At 39.1% G+C, this 21,313-nt stretch overlaps 1 protein-coding gene across 15 annotated transcripts in view; it reads left to right on the top strand.

Annotated features, from left to right (window-relative positions):
* The window catches only part of MEF2C (myocyte enhancer factor 2C), a 375,780-nt gene that overhangs the window by 224,634 nt on the left and 129,833 nt on the right, over window positions 1–21,313 (top strand). The gene's annotated exons all lie outside the window — the stretch shown is intronic.

Below are 21,313 nucleotides of genomic sequence, written 5' to 3'. Positions count from 1 at the left end.
GTATGAAATCAGGAGTCCTTAGGTAGGACTAATGAATTGGAAAGGTTTGATTTTTGTCTTATACACAGCATTATTTCAAGATGTGGACGTGATATACTTAGTCCATTTTCAATAACAGCATCTCTTAGATAGGAAAACAAGTAATTAGGAGTCCGAGCTTTATGCCAGACCAGTGACCTGGAAATATAATTGGCGTACCTTATCAGAGTTGAAGATCATAAGTGGTCACTTGTTCATCATCTCATGGACACTTAGGTTAAGGCTACACTGGTAGTATTAACCACTTGTTGGTTTTAACCTAGTGAATTCATTGTATTGCTGATGAGATGACTGATAGCAAGTGGTTACCTCTCTGAGTAGCAAGATATTCCACTTTTCATGTAGCCCTAGCCTGACAGAGGAACTATATTACAAAAATATTTTAATGAGTTGTACTGTGATGGTTAATTATTGGAGCTTATAATTTAAATCTGCCATTTTAAGGGTTAATGTTAGTGGTTAGGTTAAAGGGGTTGTAAAGGAAAAACATTTTTTTTCATAATAAGCATCCTTTACCTGAAGACATTCCTCTTTTCACTTCCTCATTGTTCGTTTTTGCTCAGAAGTTGCTCTATTTCTTCTCTGTTCTGTTCACTTCCTGCTTATCTGATTGTTACTCACCACCGTGAAGGGAGGCTTTACTGCGGTGGTCAGTGACGTGCTCGCCCCCTCCTGAGAACTACATCTGTGCAGCAGGACGCTCTCTACGTGTTAGAAACTTCAGGGAGGTGTGAATTACTGGGCGTGCCACAATGCATACTGGGAAATGTAGTTCTTACATGAATGAGCGCCGCAAATCAGGAAGTGAATGAGCGAACAGAAACTAGAACGCCGGAGGTGATATAGATGAAGGAATTTAATAGGTATTTACTCGTTTTTTAACAGAATCATTACACTTTTCTGTCTGTCTACCTTGCAGACATTAATTTTAGGCAAACATTTTTTTTTCCTTTACAACTCCTTTAAGGTTATTCCATGTTTTTAGGAAGTTAAGCTTAGATTAAAGGAGAAGTGTGGGAATATATAAAAAACAAACATATATACTTGCCGCCCTGTTGCAGCATCAGTTTGATGCTGCAGCTGTCCTTCACCGGCTCTAAGCCCAAGAACCAAACGATCATATGACCACTGATTGCTATCACTGTCAGTTACCGCTCTCTGCTCCTCCCCCTCCAGTGCTCACTGGAGGGCCAGGCAGGAGAGTGGACAAGAAGGCCTGGCTTTATCGCTGAGTTTGACACCAGTTTTTATGTGTGTGTTTTTTACTCTTTATAAAAATAATTCTTGGCATGGCGTTTAAGAGAACCAGTTTGAAACAGACAGCGATTCCTACACATACTTATCCATGATCTCTCTTCTTATACATTCATTCTCTGCTGGATATACAGTATATCTCTATAGCAGACAAGTTTAATCAGTGTGGGGTCACCAGAAATGTGTTTCTCTAAACATCACAGGTGTGATATGTTGAGATAGCAACCATCCACTTCCTACAACGATCATTCTTCCAAAGGCAGTCAACATATGTTTGATGAATACCTTTGACAGAAGCAATGTAGGTTAGAAAAAAACAGATAGAAATTACCAAGAATAAATATGTTCATTTATTTGAATTAAGTTGTTATATTGTGATATGCAGTTGTGCCAGGAGTATGGCAAGTATGGTAATGATTTGTGAAAACACTTATCAAATTTTAACAGCAGTCGCATGACTTCCTAATCACACACACATATACACACACACACTGTACATTATGAAATTCTGGTCTTGGTTCTCAAAAATCATTTTATTAAAAAGCAATGCAAAACTGTTTTTGTAAGTTATATAAATCATAGCAAACTCTAGCTATCATTTTTCTAGTTTGAGTTGCACGTTTATATACGTTACACCTTTCTTTTTCCTGTTATTTTTTTTAGATTTGTATGGTTAAAGTGGTTGTAAAGTCAGAAGGTTTTTTTTCTTAAAGCGGGGGTTCACCCTATTATTTTTTTTTTTTATTCTAGCATTACATTCGGCATCGTAGCGCGAGCTACAGTATGCCGGTCTTACATTTTTTATCCCCGTACTCACTGTGCTATTGCACATTGAAGATTCCGGGGAATGGGCGTTCCTATGGTGAGAGAAGGTGATTGACGGCCGGCCCTGGCACGTCACGCTTCTCCGGAAATAGCCGAAATAGGCTTGGCTCTTCACGGCGCCTGCGCATAGCCTGTGCGCAGGCGCCGTGAAGAGCCGAGACCTACTCCGGCTGTCTTCGGGGAGCGTGACGTGCCAGAGCCGGCCGTCAATCATCCTCCCTCTCCATAGGCACGCCCATTCCCCGCGGGAGTCGGAATTTTCAATGTGCAATAGCACTGTGAGTACGGGGATAAAAAATGTAAGACCGGCATACTGTAGCTCACGCTACGATGACAAATGTAATGCTAGAATGATGATAAGGAGGGTGAACCACCGCTTTAAGATAAAAAACCTTCTCTGTGCAGCACCCCCTAATACTTACCTGAGTCCCATCTCTATCCAGCAATGTCCACGAATTCTGAGGCCATACGGGACTATCCTCCTGAGTGGCGCCATTGGCTCCCGCTGCTATCAATCAAAGTCAGTTAGACAATCAGGAGAGAAAAGGGGTGGGGCCGAAATGGGATTCCATGTCTGAATGGACACAGGGAGCTGTGACTCAGCTCGGGGGTGCCCATAGCAAGCTGCTTGCTGCGGGGGCTCTCGACAGGAGGGAGGGGCCAGGGGAGCCGAAGAGGGACCCAAGAAGAGAAGGATCTAGGTTGCCCTGTGCAAAACCACTACACAGGGCAGGTAAGTATAATATGTTTGTTATTTTAAGAAAAAGAAAAACAAGACTTTACAATCACTTTGAGGATATCACCTGCCCTGGTCAGTAAAAATTTTACTTGGCACCACTGTTGTTGGGAAAAAAAAAACATAAATGTTCTCCTGGAACAACCATAAGTACAGTGCACTCAAACTAACTGTTTGACTGACATCCCTTCCATAAAAGTTCCTCTATATTGGTTCTGAGATTTAGAATTGAATTCCTCAAAACAACAAGGCAGTGATTATTTACACTAAAGTCAGGGACACTTACCAATCCTCCAATGGTCCGTCGCCTACAAGGTCCCTCGCCAGCAGCAGCTTCTTCTCTGTGGCTTTTTCTGGATGCTGATTTCATTCCTGCACATGCGTGGGAGTCATTCATCCCGCCACACTGTTTGCTGGAAATGAAAACATAGCTGCACATGTGTAGGTCTGTGTTCATTTAGCAGAGGATTGCGAATAGGCAGGTAAGCATATTTTATTGCAGAAGAGACATTACTCTTCTGCAATAAACAACCTGCCTGTTTGCAACTTTGTTCCAGCCCTCAGTTTCACTTTAATACAAACAGTAAATGAGGCTGATTATGAGTACACATTTGATTATATGAACTGCGACATTCCTTAGCTTATTTAAAGGGACTGTAAAGGCAGAAGGTTTTTTTTTATCTTAATGCATTCTATGCATTATGATAAAAAGTCTTCTGTATGCAGCAGCCACCTTCACCCCCCCCCTAATATTTACCTGAGCCTATCTAGATCCAGCGATGTTGCAGGAGTGTCTCAGCTGTCTGGGACTCCCCTAATCATTGGCTGAGACAGTAGCATGGCGCCATTGGCCAATGAGTAGAGAAAGGTGGCGGGCCAGACTGCGGCTCCATGTCTGAATGGGCACAGGGAGATGTAGCTCAGCTTGGATGCCCCCATAGCAAGCTGCTTTCTGTGGTGGCACTCAACAGGAGGGATAGGCCAGGAGCGCTGGCAAGGGACCCGAAAAGGGAAGGATCTGGGCTGCTCTGTGCAAAACCATTGCACAGAGCAGGTAAGCATAACATGTTTGTTATTCATGCCTAAAAAAAAATAGACTTTAACTAAATCTCCAGACAAAACTTTTCTTTATAATTTTTGGAGAGAGTGCAGCAAGGTAATCCCTTCGTAGGGTTTTATAGAATTATGTTCCCCCTTAGGGACATTTTTACTCACATCCAACACCAGTAACCTCTATGCATGACAATCAGGCAACTAGCATTTTCAGCTAAGGCAGCCTTTATATTTCTTTCAGTACATAGTTCCTTAACAAGTAAGGCAAAATATGGTTAACCATATATATTTAAAAGTCCTTGTAGATGTTTGTGTCTGACCTCATGTAAACCCATCAAGTCTCTTTGAACTTCCCTATAGAGACCAATGTTTCCTTTTGCTTTTTCCGTGCATATGCAAGTTCTGCATCAAGCAAAATAGGACTTACTCTGTTTCTTTAGTTCCTGTCCATTATTTAAAATGAAGACTGTAGAACCAACTATTCTAATTTAATGAATGCATATGGATGCCAGGCGACTAACGGTACCTATGAACTTACAGCAGGCATTCCAGAGTGCTGTATGTGGGAAAAGATAAAACAGAAAAAAGTGTAATTAACATATAATTACCTACTTCCTACAGTCCTTTCCTGGACCTTACATGAGCATAGGTTCATGGATCATTACCTTCTATATGGTTAAAAGGGATTGTTCACTGAATAACTGCAGAGAACCTTCAGTGCACACCAATGCCTGGTGGACCTTAATGGTTCCCCAGATTGATTACATTTCATACAGATATCCAGCATGTTAGGCCTGGCCTTATTTCCATACATGAAGGCTTATGGTTTTTATTTGAAAGTTATTAGACATGACTTTTCACGTGATTAGCACATCACTGAAAGTCGAAAAACCCATAATAGAGAACAATGGATGACAGGGCACAAGGTTCCAACCAGCCTGATATGCATTGCATCGTGGTTGCCAGTGTATATTATAGAGAAAATAGTGCCAATGCTTTGATTACAGAGCATTGGGCTGTTTACATTTTTATCTTTTTGTATAACTTTATTCAAAGTGGCATTAAAGTCATGTTCATTTATTCATCAGTTTGTTGCGATGCCGTGTAGTGCTTTGTTACATGCTGTCAGGAAAAAAAGCACTGCATGTCCTACTTCTTTTTTTCTGCACACAACACATTGGTGAACTGATCTAATAGGACATAAAGCAATTTGCCTTGTCCATTCATTGGGACTGCACTGGGCAACGCAGCCCAACACACCTGGTGTGAATGGGCCCTTATACTGAAAGCTGGTTAAAGAATGGAAAACTGCTTTGTTTCCTTGATAGTCTCAATGCATCTTTGGCTCAGTGCACCAAGATGCATGTGCACTTGAAGTCGCTTCCAAGAACTGATTATCATGATTTCATGCCTTGAACCACTTCTACCCTGACAACATTTTCATAATCACAGGACAGAATTTGAGAATCTTGCAATTAATTTAACCTCTCCTTTATTTCCATTGTTTTCAACTCTAAAAAAGGTATTTAGTGGAGTTTTTTAAGCGGAAAATAGCTGCAATTTGTCTTTCGGTAATTGAACCTTAATTGTTTGCAGTTTTAATTATTTAGCATAATAAGATATAAGGACTGCTCTAGAAAATAGGCTCTCTTTGTCCCAGTTTGAAGACAATGCGATTATATAATACATCTAAATTTACCAACCAAATAATCTTTCCAATAACTTAATTTGGTAATTCTGCCTTGCTATACAACTAGGAGTACAGATTCTAAAACCTAAATTGTCACTGCCTAACATGTAGAAAGAAGTAGAGGTAACCAAAGCAAAAGGTTCATCAGATTAAGCTGCATGGTGCCCTGCAAATCCTTTCCCATGTCCAACATTTTCATTTCACAAAGAAGCAAATCCTATGATTAAATTGTATTATTTCGCATAAAGTTCTACACTGAATTCATGGAATTTAAAATTGCACGTTTTAAAAGTGCTATACCATTTTTTGGGTTGATAAAAAGATAGAAAAATACAAAATGTGTAATAACTGTTTACAAACATATTTAATCCTCCCATTTTTAGCCATTCCTCCAGGCAGAGTTTCTTCAGCTTATAATGGTTAGTCAGATGATGCATATGCACCATAGTTTTCAAATTGCCATAGAATCCAAGTTTCTAAAGTCTATTTTTGTGGAATGTGTCCTGTTTCTCCCTGTTCAATTGTTAATTTAGCTTCCTGTTCAACTCATTGGTGTTGATTTAAAATGAACTGTTCACTTTGCAAGGGAATTTTCCCCAGAGCTTATTGAATGAGGTGAAGCTCTGTTGACTTCCATCATCCAGTCGTGTGCAAGCAAAAATGCATTTTTTTCTTTTTCTTGAAAGTGATTGGGTACTCTTTCGAAATCGAAATTTCAACACGTTCACTAAGCTCTGGGGAAAATTCCCTTGCATGGCGCAACCCTCCATGCAAAGTGAACAGCCTATTTTCCTACCGTATAGTAAACCAACCCTATTTCATGGCTGAAAAATGTACTTTGACCCAAGCTTAATTTATTTTTTAGCAAACTGCAACACGTTCTCTTGATGTACATTCCAACCCTATGCGATTTTAGGTCCCTAAAGCTGGCCATAGGTAGTTAATTTAAATAGATAAATATGAGGTGGATAGAGGAAGTCTCCCCACTGAGACATTGGACTTTCAACTGTCAGAATACCCTGATCAGCATCTGCTGATGGGAAAAAAAATCTTCCAGCATTCCCGTTCCACAGCAGTCAATCGTTAGATCGACTTCTGTAGAGTAGGCCAGACAATGGATTGAATTACTGCTGGCCCCTGATGAACTAGCTACATTTTGATCCATCTATAGCCAGTTATAGTATACCTTAAAGTGGTAGTAAACTCTGTACTACCACTTTTACCTACAGGTAAGCCTATAATAAGGCTTACCTGTAGGTATAAAGAATATCTCTTAAACCTGTACAGTTTAGGAGATATTCCCCCCCCCCCCAAAAAAAAACAGCAGCGGGTTTACTACCGCTTTAACCTTTATTGTAGGAAAGATATTATTTGAGGTGTAAATGACATTACCCACTACATATCACTTGAAGCTCTGACTATAAAGCCTTATCTTGGCCTCAGAAAGCTTTACATTTATGCTTTTTGGCAAACTCAGCGTATGCTTTCACAGTGGCTTATTGTGTAGTACCGTACCATACAAATGAGGGTTAGACAGAATCTCCAATATGGTTAGCTACTGCATCCTTATTCTAATTATGAACTCTAGAGATGAAGTGATTGTTGATATTTCTGTCTGCTCTAAAAGTCTAGAATTTTGAGGGTGGCCATTTATAAGTGGTTTTAAGGTAGCTTCCACATTCTAGTTGAACCTACTAAGCCCCCTGGAACATTCAAACCATTGTTTTTTGTTGTGTCCCCTTTTTTTTTATTTATGCACTCAAGTATGTATTTATGTATCCCATACTTCTTTGCAATGCTCTTTATCGTTCATTTTCACAGCTTTCCTTCACATTCACAAATTGAATCATAAAAGAAAGAATTCCAAGAAGCATAAGTCTAAAGCATTGTGGGAGGCAAGTGAAACATGCAATTTATTTACCTTCACTGTATCCTTCACAGGATATCCCACTGTGTAAACAGCTGAAATGTTACTTCTAGCTTCTGTTCCTTGTGCATTGCTTATGTTTCAGTACTTGGCTATATAAAAGTCTCTAATGCTGAGCATTGTTTAGGAACCAGCAGCTACAGGTAAAGGTTATAGTACCATCGGCAGCTTTTTTATGACAGCTGGATATCTTGGTAGGATACCACAGAGTTGTGTGTGAATTGCACATGACACTTACCTCTCAGAGTGCTTTGGAGTTTGGAGTTCTTCTTAAAGGTTCAAGAAAATTACTGAAAACATTCCAATAAATTGCTGGTGGAGGCCATTAGTAGAGCAAGTGTACACTTAGTTATTGGACAAAGGTTGGCCATAAACCTAAATTATTTTTGGGAAGTCAACACATTTTCTTTGAAAATCCAATGAACTTAATACTTTAGAGAAAAGGATTGCCACTCTCAAAAGTGAACAGGTGCTGGCTTTGCACAAGTTTGATAAGGAAAAAATATCCTGGATGGCCGCACTCCGTGAAAAAGCCACCTTTATTGTAGAAAATAAAATAAAATCCAGTGTACAGCAGTCAAATCATATAGAGAAACAGGGGAGAACAGCTAACGCGTTTCACATCAATCGATGCTTAGTCATAGCTGACATAATACTTTCATAAACCGATTGTATGTAAATGAACAACAGAACATTGTTTAATATGAAAATTATTTTCAAATGCTGGAAAATCATTCCAATATGACCTGCTGTATCTGCTGTCAGTGATAACTGATATACCTTGAATGCCTTGATGGCGTTCTTAGTCACTAAGAACATTTGCAGAAACTTTTCTAAATGAATCTATCTATGGTCATTCTTAAAGTGATTGCAAACAATCACCTTGTAAAACAACCCATTCAGATTAAAATAAAAAGGAAAAACATTTTTGTATCGATATAAAAAAAACATTATAAATACATTTTTTCCTTTTTGTTATAAATAATTACATTCCCTCTATTCTCAGATGCATTCGAGCTGGGGGAGGAGAAGCAGCAGCACACTAATCTTCCCAGTGGAAGGCTGTGCAGCCGGGGCATGTCAGGACAAGTCTGATCATTAGAGGAAGTTCAGTGAATTTCCAGAATAGTTAGAGAACTGACCATCCTGCGCTCTCCTGCTTGGTATGGTCAGTGTTTAATAGGAAAGCAAGGGGACTAGCAGGAGCACCAGGGGGTTCACATAAATACAATACAAGTCCATGGCATTACAGGCAAGTGTGGGGTAACACATGGTTTATTGATGATTAATAAAAATGAAGGTTGTGTCCTTTTTCCAGTTCTATATTGTAAATGTTAGCTGCAATTTGAATGGTTACCAGGCTGCACTATTCAAAAATGTAGTTTTTTCTGCTTAGGGGCTTTCATCTATTCTCTTTTTAAAACAGCTACTGACACTAATGCCCTCTTATAAGAACTGCAAAAGCCAACTTATTATTTCCAAATAGCTATTAAAATATAATTTTATGGATTATTCCCAGTGGAAATTCTTAGACTTTTAGTGAGTGTTTGTCACACCTAAGTGTCTTTCTTTTTGAATTCTATTTTTATGAGATTATATCATTGCAAGTTTCAATGTTTGGCTATGGAGGCATTTTAATAGTTTGTTTAGAAAAGTATGAGTAAATAAGGAGAATCCAAATATGCAGTAAAATGAATTCCCATTTATGAATGAGCGCAACGTGTTAGGTGGAAAGCAATGTTCTTTATAAGGCAGTTTTACATTTTTTGTTTGTTAGGCAGTTATTTTTCACATTTCTTCATCTACCTGTTTTTTAAAAGCCTTATGACTATGTAAAGATTGATTGGCTTCATACTAACTATATTGACGTCTTATATAACAAGCGCTGTTGTGTTCAGTGAGTTTGCAGTGAGTGCAAACTAGCCCCTAAAACGTCATCTACACATCATATAATATACTATTACATTTACATCATCGTATAGCGAACAATACGGCTGCTAGCAAAATGGTAATTTGACAGTTTTTGTGTAACAACAATGGCAGGCACCATAGATTTTAAAGCACCACTTTACATAAAAAATTAGTTAGCCAAAATGCCCAGAATGTTACTACTGTTAATTGCACTTTACTTGCCACGCTATGAAAAATCATTGTATAGTATTTGTAGTTTGCCTCCATCTTCTGTCCTCTTCCTAGTACACATTTTCTGCTGAAAATCCTAGCACCAGATGTTGCATGGGGCTGAAATCATCCTTGGCATCTTTAGATTCCATATTTTGACAGGTTGCATATTTTCCAGAACTTCTGAGGGACATGCTGATGAGGACATTTGCAGAAAAAAGAAGGAAAAGGCATTGTTGGCTGGAGTAAATCACTAGGGGAAATTGATCAGTCTTGGTGTTGAAATTTTGCTGGTTTACTGAATTATTTCATATCTGTAATATGTATGCAAGGGATCCCCTAGATCACATATTTTGAGAGTAGGCTTTAAATCTAGAACATTGTCTGCTAATTGTAATGTATAATTTAAGGTGGTTCCATCATCTGAGAGGAGTATCTTAAAGGGGTTGTAAAGGTACAATTTTTTCCCCTAAATAGCTTCCTTTACCTTAGTGCAGTCCTCCTTCACTTACCTCATCCTTCCATTTTGCTTTTAAATGTCCTTATTTCTTCTGAGAAATCCTCACTTCCTGTTCTTCTGTCTGTAACTCCACACAGTAATGCAAGGCTTTCTCCCCCAATGTAGTGGAGTGTCATGCTCGCCCCTCCCTTGGACTACAGTAGAGTTAGGACGCTCTCTACATTGCAGGTAGAGAAAGGAGCTGTGTGTTAGTGGGTGTCCTGACTCTCCTGTAGTCCAAGGGAGGGGACGAGCACGACACTCCACACCAGGGAGAAAGCCTTGCATTACTGTGTGGAGTTACAGACAGAAGAACAGGAAGTGAGGATTTCTCAGAAGAAATAAGGACATTTAAAAGCAAAATCGAGGGATGAGGTAAGTGAAGGAGGACTGCACTAGGGTAAAGGAAGCTATTTAGGAAAAAAAATTGTACCTTTACAACCCCTTTAAACCTGGGAGCAAGGTTGGGGATGGGGAACAGTTACAAGATAAACGTTTCCCTGCATAGCAAATTATTTATTCATGATAGGCCTTTTCTTCAGCTTTTACTTTTCCAGTTGCGTTTTATACTAGATCCCCTTAGTATTACATTTTGTGGTGTGGATTAGACATTGAATCACTTCTCAAACTATATGTCAACTAGTTGCCAGTGGAGAGATTAAAATGATAGTGTTATTCTCTCCGAGTGCGATGCAAAAAAGAACAAATATTTGGAATGTTCTACTAAAAGAAAATGGCACCTTCATTTTGCTCTTGTAGGAGGAGCAAAAAAACTGATTACTTCACTTGGGATTGCAGTGTCATGTAATTAATTTCCTTTACCCAACGTTTATTGGGTGTTTTTTAGCGAGAAAGTCATCCTTTGAAATTCATAATTGCCACTAGGTGTGCTTTGTTTCAGTATTCCAAGTGGGTTTCTTTTTATCGGGAGTGATATAGCTCCTGGGCCACCATATGGACAACAACTCTGCTCTACCAGATCAACTAACTGCTGACAGTCAAATTAGTGCACTATCTGGTTGCCAAGGTCACTCGTTTCAAAAACCATGTCCCCTCCTGTGCCAAGTCATTTACTCATTGTCACAAGGGTTTGAACTACCCAGCATGAGTGCTGTCAGGTAAATGATGTGATGGGGGTTCGTTTGTCTATGTGCTGTATACAAAATGACAGCTGGGAAGCATTCTTCCCATTAGTAATACTTTCTTTCTATGACATGTAGGACTATGTCTGAAAAAACCCGAAGTGAAAACATAATAAATAATTGTCTTCTTTTATTCAATCGTTGGTTAATATTGATTACATGATTTGATGATATATGTCATTTTCAATTTTGTAAATTCCGTTTGCAACAAAATGATAAAGTAAAAATACAAATGATACAATCATTAAATAATACTACCAAGTAATATTATAATGCCTATGTTCTTAAAGTTCAAGTAATTATATCAAAAAAACAATGCAATCCAGCTGTGTATAAATGATTACCCCATGACATGAATAACTAAAGCGAAGTCCCACCCAAAAGTGTAATTTCCACTGTAAGTACTCCTCACCCCCTGACATGCCACAAATGGTATGCCATTTTTTTTTGGGGGGGGGGGGGAGTGGGTACCAGGTTTTGAGAGGGACTTCTTGTCCCACTTCCTCCTTTCATCTTCTGGCTGACTAGGCGATTCCTCCTCTCCCCCTAGGTGAACTTTCCCTCCCTGCAATATTCTGGGGCATGTCACAGGTCCCAGATGATTGTCTGGCCACTGACAGAGTGCAGCGTGACTCGCGCATGCGCAGTGTGCACCCGGCTGTGAATCGGCAAGCTGTCACAGCCGGGCATCCATCGTTACAATGCCGGTGCCGCAGAGAGGCGAGATAGAGGAGCAAGGCATCGGGCAGCCGCATCGCTGGACCATGGGACAGGTGAGTCTCTGTTTAATAAAAGTCAGCAGCTATACTTTTTGTAGCTGCTTACTTTTAATAAATGTAACAACCTTAATATGTTGTTTTAAGTACATTAATCAGTCCTTATATTAGCTTTCCATATTTTCCTCACACTAGGAACCACATTTAGATACAGAGGGCCAGGAACGCAATACAGGTTTATTGCATTGTAGAGTACTGTTATGCCCTGTACACACAATCGGTCCATCCGATGAAAACGGTCTGATGGACCGTTTTCATCAGTTAACCGATGAAGCTGACTGATCGCGTCAGAACGCGGTGACATAAAACACAACGACGTGCTGAAAAAAACAAAGTTCAATGCTTCCAAGCATGCGTCGACTTGATTCTGAGCATGCGTGGATTTTTAACCGATGGACGTGCCTACAAACGATCGTTTTTTTTCTATCGGTTAGGTATCCATCGGTTAAATTTAAAACAAGAATTAATTTTTTTAATCGATGGATAAATAACCAATGGGGCCTACACACGTTCGGTTTGGTCTGATGAAAACAGTCCATCAGACCGTTCTCATCGGTTTGACCGATCGTGTGTACGCTGCATTAGTCTAACACGGGTGCTTACTTATAGGAGCAGAAGCATGGAAATGGTCTTTTCAGGGTGCTGCATCACCTTTATTGTCCAAAAGGAAGGCAGAGTTTGGGGCAGTAAAGCAGAAACCATTTTTCTTAAAGACCCTCAGCAATATGAGGGTCTACCATTATGAACATGTTGGTGTAATGGAGGGTACCATGTCGAACCATGCACATAATGCTTATATTTATAATAGTCAGGCAGGATCTTTAATTTCTAAGGTTAGTTTTCCCCCTTTTTTACATTATTTATTATATCATTTTTTTTTTTCACGTTTGTCATTTTGTCCCAGATATTCCATTATCTTTCTTTTTTTTTTGTTTTAGATAATGCAGACCCATAGCACTAGTGATCAATTGGTCAACACAAAGTATAATAATAATTGCATTCCTGTACCTGACAAGACTAACAGATAGAAAATGAATTGTTTGTAAAAAAAAAAAAAAACTCTCTCCATAAACCCACATCTAAAACTTTTAGAATAAATAATTGTAATTAGATAAGATCCACTGTCTGTTTAGTCTATGCACAGAAAACTGTTGATAGGCTTTACAAATCAGAAGCACAGAGAAAAATGTGGCCTGGACAGCAATTACGACACATAAGCCCCATAATGAAGCATGATTGCATATAGTGCAAATTACAATTTCATAATCTAGGATGGTCTTAAAAGCTAGTGTGAATATGCCAGGCTACAGCGAATATGAAATGACAGACTGTATTACACGGTTGGCTTTCTGATTTTCTTAATTGTTTGTCTCTACTTTTCTGCTTGGCAAGGATTTGAAGTGAGAGCTACATAATGCAGTTCACATTTGTCTGGCTAATTAAGACCTGACAAATCATAGCATTGGCACATTACATGCTTCATCAGACAAAACCCTACTTTTCAAATATTAGTAGTAAATGGGCCTTCTATGGTTAGTCAACTAATTGCTTATTCACTTGACTTGCTTATCTGTATGAAGCATTATGAGAGGTAAATTTATGGGCAATAATATGATTATACACAAAAGGCATGATACTCCCAGGTCCACTGAAATGGTGATGTGAAGCTCCAAGCTGTAAGGATCTTTTCATCCAGCTGGGTAAACATGAAATTTATGTATTCTCTACAAAGTGTGAGATTAATGCCAGAGGCTCCATGTTGCTCTTTATTTTCATGATCCACTTTACTTTCTATATTTCCGTAGAATTGAAACACTGCATTCGTAAATTCTACACAAATAACCTCAGTTAAGTTAAAGTGGAGTCTTAGTTAATACAAATATACATTTATTGGAAATGTTACAGATAAGAGGCCTAAGCCCTTAAAATGTTTACATATTTCAGTGAGCTAACCAGCGTGCCTCTATGAAGAGTATTGTTAGATTAATTAGATTTATTTTCATTCATCAAAGAGAGTTCAGCCTGCTTGCTGAGACATTTCTGTAGTGCACTACACTTCCTTTGGCTTTTAATCTGGTAAATGCATCTACCGGTGAAGTTAGAATACTCTCCTTGCAGCCTCTTACACACTGGAAGCCTATTATAAAAAAAAATGGCAGTCCTAAGAAGGTTCTCACAGCTACCAATAAGATTTGGACATCCTTTGGCAGTTTCAATGGGTTTCTTGATGCAGCAAAGCTTTCATGGCCAATTACACGTGTAATGGTATTGCAATGAATCCTGAGCTCAGAGTATCCTGGGAAATCTCAGGTAATTGGTCTCTTCCACTCACAGCAGTATAAAAATGCTGGAATTGTGCAGTGGTCATGGCAGACAAAATCATTCAACATTCTAGTCTATGGCAGGATTTGCGTGGGTAATTATTTAAAAAGCTTACTCTTAAGCCACGTACACACGATCGGTCTATCCGATGAGAACGGTCTGATGGATTTTTCCATCGGTTAACCGATGAAGCTGACTAATGGTCAGTCGCGCCTAAACACCATCGGTTAAAAAAACTATCATGTCAGAAAGCGGACACGTAAACCACGTACGACGGCACTATAAAGGGGAAGTTCAAATCCAATGGCGCCACCCTTGGGGCTGCTTTAGCTGATTTTGTGTTAGTAAAAGACGTTTCGCGCTTTTCTGTCTGTTACAGCATGATGAATGTGCTATCTTCATAACGAACGCTGGTTTTACCAGAACGAGCGCTCCTGTCCCCTAATTTAGTCTGAGCATGCGTGGATTTTTAACCGATGGTCGTGCCTACTAACGATCGTTTTTTTCTATCGGTTAGGAATCCATCAGTTAAATTTAAAACAAGTTGGCTTTTTTTTTACCAATGGTTAAATAACCGATGGCGCCCACACACGATCGATTTGGACAGATGAAAACGGTCCATCAGACTGTTCTCATCGGTTTAACCGATCGTGTGTACGCAGCCTAATGGCTGATCGTTAGTTGGTAAGAATGAAAATCTAAAAGCCGTAGATATTTAAGCTGGAGACAGAGACTTTGTTTTGTATGTGAATTGTACATCCAATGATTCTTTTTCCAAACTTTCCAAACTTTAGCAAAGTTTTCTATTAAGTGTTTGTAAGCCATGAGATATACAGTATCTTTTTTCTGTAACTAAGTACTCAATGAGTACGCTGTTTCAGAATTGTCAGAAAGTACCATATAACATGTTTTCTTTGCCTCTGTCAGTAAATAGTAAACTGATTACTGATACTGAATTAATGATACTACTCGATTTTTGCTCCCCTTATGTCAGCTTTTATAGCTAGACCCCTTAAAGCACCCCTCTACTTTTGCTAATAATTACAGAACTTGCTGTAAAATATCATATATTTAGCCTATAAACAACTCACAAGTAAAAAATTAGTGATCATAAATTTTGCACAAGTCTGTCCCCAGAGACCCAGGCATGTCCCCTCTTGGGTGTCACCATCCTGTTTCTCGTACAGCATAGAGAAGGAAAACTCAAACTGTCAATCATAGCTTGCATATCAAACACTCCTCTTCCCTTCTTGTGACAGTTCTTGTGACAGTTCCCTGACTTGTGTCAGTGCTCACTACAGAAGCAGTATGCTAGATGGGTTAAAAGAAACATTAGAGCCTGCTGTTGACTTTTGAGAAAAAGTCTGAATTTGCATATAAGTAACAACTACAAATTTATGCTTTGTGGGAAAAAAGATGAAACAGACGAATGAGTGGATTATAAAGGGAAGGTATTGTTTACATGTTATGGGAATGGAATTCTTCAAATTAAAGGTTGCTATTTATGTTGTACTCTCACAGTCCTAGAAGCTTTGTGGTGCATTGCTTACATATATTGTGGTTTACAAGTGTTATCTGCTTATAGCTCCATCTGACAAGCCAGTATAGTGACATGAAGGGATTTCCCCCAACCACAGATCCCTTGTAAATAACTGTGAGTCTGATCTTGATCCCACTTCCTTGGTAGACTAAATTCTGACACCTCAATTATAATGACAGTCATGCAGGTGTAGACATTTCAGCAGTCGTATTGGTGATTTCTTATTGTACAATTCAGTATACTTCACTGTACTTTGCCATTTATGACTGTTCTTTGTGTTTACTGATATCACCTAAAGTGATTGCTAACAATATAACATTTAAAAAGCAGGTGATGCCGTAGGGAAATTATGAAGCTGGGTTTTGCTCCCAAAAAATGGTAAAAGTCCATGAAAAAGCAAATTCTTCATATTATTAGGGAGAGGGCTCAGAGTGATGGTACATTTTAATTCAATGCGGTTATCGTCTTTAACCATTTGCCTATTGGTTTTTACGATACCTTTGGTATGTAACTTTAAAGGTAACACCACATGAGAAAATTATACAAATTTGCTGACTTCATTCTGAAAATATTTTCTATGTCAAAGATGGACGGCAAACAATTAAAATAACATCCGGGGCAACTAGTATTTTCAGATGGAGCTCAACATTGGCAATCTACCTTTTTCTAACTATTTTTTCACAGGTTTCCTAAGTAGGCTGACAAACTTTTAAGGAAACCGGTACTGAGACAATTTGTATGCAGCAAGTGAAGAATTTTATTTTGAAATTCCAGTTGCCTGAAGGTGTGGCTTCTTTTCAGAGGGGTCTGGCTTCTTTAGTTGGATACCTATTCTTGGTCAGTGACTGAGTATTAAGGCCAGAAGTAGCTAGGCAGTTGGCAGTTTCAGTAGGAGGTCAGCAATAGTTGCCTTCTCATTTTTCTCAGTAGAGGTATACTTTAACCTAATAATAAACTATATTTGAGTGCCACAAACTGGAAATAATATTTAATAAATTTTTAGTATTCAGAGCAAACTCATCCATTCATACGTGTCTCTATCCATATCTCCATGCTGTCATTTGTTGCTAAATCACAATGAGAATGACCCTCCCCCTAACATTTCTAGCCACGGCCATTTTTAGTAGGGGCAGATGATTCATGTAGCATTTACTTTTCATTGCTCAGGCATGTAGGGAGGAGGGCATGCTTAGCTAAGAAAGCCCCTCGATGTCCATGAAAACTCATTGGATGTATGACACCATTTTGGGCAGAAACCAAATTAAGAAATATTGAAAACCAAGTTTAAAACAAGTAAATATAATATACCTTCCTATCTATATACTAATGCTGGGCAGCATTTTAGTTATGCTTTAAAGGTGAAAAAACACCTGGCAATCACCGGCCCCCCAGCCCCCCGTTTCACTTACCTGAGCCAGTTCTCCTGCTTGGTGCGTCCCCGGTGTCCTCTTCTACACAGACTCCTGGTGTTGATTGGATAGATTGATAGCAGCGCAGCCATTGGCTGCCGCTGCTGTCAATCAAATCCAATGATGCGGGCGCCAGGGGGCGGGGCCAAGTCATACACTCGCCGTCTATGGAAAATAAAAAAGGAACCTTTAGTATCCCTTTAAGTTTTGACTTTGTATTGATGACATAATGTTATGTACATCTGCAGAATTAAACAAATCATTTTTAAATATGTTCCTGCTTCCAGATATGTATTATTTGCATTGGTCTGAATTTCTCTGTATCAGTTTGTCATTCTGAGAATCAACGATTCAATGAATCAGAAGACATCTTGCTTTAAACACCCATCTTTCGCTTTTAATCACACATTCTGGGAATAAATTTACACCAGAAGGCAGCAGCTCCATTAAAAGAGCTGAAATGCTAGCTGGAAATATTTTTTAAACAATCTGTTTTCAGATTTTGCCTACCTGGTGTAAATAAACAGCAATTTAATCAATTAATCTCAAAATCAAAAGCAAGTTAAGTATTACTGTGGACAGATATCTACCAATGTTTGAGGAGTTTTACAGAGAAATTATACGGTTCACTGGAAGTAATGAGCTTGTTTCCACAGCAAATATATATTGACTTTCGACTGTGTTTAACTGAACAGAAATAAATACTTGAAGTAAATGAAGAGTCTGTACTTAACTAAATGTCACCCTACTCAGTTTTATGGCATTGCAGTAGTCTAGGCTCTGATTGAATTCACTTTTGTGGACTGGTAAATGAATTTACAAGGGTAGGCCTAAAGCAGCCACAGCAGCCTCCAGTCCTAGGATTGCTGCTTTTTGGCCTTTTCTTTAGCACATCTTTCATAAAAAAGATAATATTTTACTGCCACGATGCCCCCCCCCCCCACCCCAATGTATGTACAGTACAATGGAGAAAAAAGTGAAATTACCTAAGACCCTGATTTATAGCCTGTTCATCTAGGTGTCAATGCTGTAATTCAGCCTTCCCCTGAGATCCCAAATCTTATAGGAATATGCTCCAGAACAACGCAGGAGAACATTTCCCAGGATCACACAGGAAGGTTCACATTACTGTAGGGAGTTTTAGAAGCATTTACTTCATTTCATTTACTCTCTCATCTTATCTGCCAAAATGCTTGTTAATTTTAGATATGGGGTAATATGTGATACTCCCTCTGCCTCCTCACAATGCAGAGCTTGGAGTGTGAGCATTCAAAAACCAGTTCTGTATTGTTGGTCCAGTGATTGGCTAACTAAGTACGTCAAGATTTGTAGTAGCATTTCCTTTTGTACTTCCAAGATTTGTAATGGATAAAGGGATGAATGCAGTGCTGTACTAGTACAGGTGCCGATATTTATGGTAGACATACCCTCCGTTGCAACCAGTTGGAGAAGGGACCTAATAAAATAAACAAAACTATCTTCAAATTAGAGAAAGGTATTAATCTGCAATAAACTTTGCTAAAATTTTTGTAACTTATATAGCTTACCGGTCTAAATAAATTTTTCTCAGTAAAAGTACTGTAATGTGCTGTATAATATTAAAAGTTGACTGCTTCTGTTCTTTAAGTATGTAATTTACATTTCAACTGCAAATGCCATTTTGGGTATTTGGCATTTCTTAAAATATAATCATATGTTTCCGACAGCTCAACATTTTTGGAAGAAATGTTTCCCACTGGCTTTGCTCTAAACATTTGCTTCAACGTATAAAAAAAGTGAAAAAAGCTGTAGTGGTGGCAAAAAACTGTAGTGGTGGCAAAAGAGTAAACTACTTGACATTCTTCATAGTGACAAGACATTAGAACCCAACTCTTCCAGATCAACATGTAAATCATGGCATTCAAACATGGTTTCTGCAGTGTTAAGAGACAATTCCAAGTTAAACTAAAACCAGGAGTATAGAGAAGGTGGGATTACCTTCACCCCTCCTTAGTGATTTCTGACCCTTTCGTATAGTAACATGGTTGGTTGCCACTTATTGCTATTGTACACTGTTGTTGCCATTTCTTGTTAGACTATAGCTCAGGGGTAGGCAACCTGGGGCCCTCCAGCTGTTGCAGAACTACAAATCCCATCATGCCTCTTGGAGTAATTGTAACTTCCAGCCTTGTAATGCCTCATGGGAAATGTAGTTCCACAACAGCTGGAGGGCCCCAGGTTGCCTTCCCCTGAAATAGATAATCCACTCTTACAGCATAGTGCTTGTAGAGCACCATTATAACTGATAAAGCAAATTGAATCTCTGACATATCAGAAACAAAAGGGATATCCTGTGGCTCCTGGTCCATATACTGTAGGGAATGCTGTATATAGAAATGGTTAGTATGATGGCAGGGAGTTTAACTTAAAAAAAAAAAAAAAACTTTAATGTCCAGAAAAGAATGATGCATGTAAGTGAAGGCTATGCTTGCTATATATATATTTCTGGAAATGTAAAAAGAAATTGAACATCAAGGAAATATGTCAGATTAAAGCCTTAAAGGAGTTGTAAAGTGAAACATTTTTCACCTTAATGCAATCTATGCATTAAGGTGAAAAAACATCTGATGCTTCTGGCCTCCCCCGAGCCCCCATTATACAGGGGCGGGGCCGAGTGATACAGTGAGTGGCTATGGCCGCTCGCTCTATCATGGGAGCGCGCCTGCAATTACTCACCACCATGCGAGCTCTCTTGCATGAATGTGGTAAGTTCTTGCGGGGAGGACCAGAGAGAGCCAACGAGGGACCCAAAAATACGTGGATCGGGGTCACTCTGTGCAAAACGAACTGCACAATGGAGGTAAGTATAACATGTTTGTTATTTTAAAGGAATTTTTTTTTTCCTTTAATAACCCATTAAAGGAGAAATAGGGCCAAATCTATTTTAGACCTACTTCTCCTGTGGGTCAAGGGAATGCACTTAGTTTGGTACTCGGGTTACTCGGGTACTCGGGTTATAATCCATTGTTGGATGATGTCACTCAGCTGGTCCAGGATTTGGAGAGATCACAAATGGCTCTCTGCTCACTGAAGACCGAGAACTGAACTGAGTGATCAGTGGTCTTTAATCACTCTGTTCTCAACCTAGAGGCGGTGTGGAACAGATGCAACATTGGAGCATAGCTGTATCTACCTAGGTAAGTATGTATGTTTGTTGCGTTTTAATTCCATACTTCTCTTCAATGCATGAAATAATGCATGCAAAGCACAATTTATATACAATTCTACATTTCTCCTGTAGACTGTAATTTTTTTTTTCTTTTTTTGAGTAAAAGTATAGAAAACTCCTTTAGTTGAAGAGGAGGCTCCACTATGTTATCAACTGAAGAGGAACTCTTGCGCTGCTGGAGGTTTCTGTTTGTAATCTATTTTGTGAATTGAAAACCTAATTTAATAAACAAAAAACATGTTTCTGAGAAGGAAATGACATCACCTTAAACTGAACAGAATAGGAGCAAAATCTACACAGCTGCTAGTAGGAATCTAAGTGGGGGAGTCTATGTGGAGCAGGAGCGGCCTGGTTGATGGGGCTTTCTCTTGTTTTCCTAACAGTGTAAGGCTAGGTTCACACTGCTGCAATTTTGCCGAGATTTTGCCGCGATTTCGGCTGCGATTTAAGAGACATCTGTGCAGGGTTCAATGTAAATCGCAGCCCGAAATCGCTAAAAGTAGTACAGGAACTACTTTTTGAAATCGGTGCAGCGCCGCAGATGCCGCGTCGCACCGATTAGGACAGTGCCATTGCCGACAATTGCCGGCAAATGCCGCCGATTTGAGATGCGATTTGACATGTCAAATCGCATCTCAAATCGTTCCAAATCGTACCCAGTGTGAACCAGGGCTAAATCAAATTTAATATACAGAATATATATGGAATCTAGGGCCTGCACCTATTTGAGCCAATTTCAGCAGGTTTATTCACCTGCTACCACCTCTTACAC

The sequence above is a fragment of the Rana temporaria genome, chromosome 1, assembly GCF_905171775.1.
Source record: "Rana temporaria chromosome 1, aRanTem1.1, whole genome shotgun sequence".
Classification (NCBI taxonomy): Eukaryota; Metazoa; Chordata; class Amphibia; order Anura; family Ranidae; genus Rana; species Rana temporaria.
This window is presented reverse-complemented; position numbering and strand designations above follow the sequence as displayed.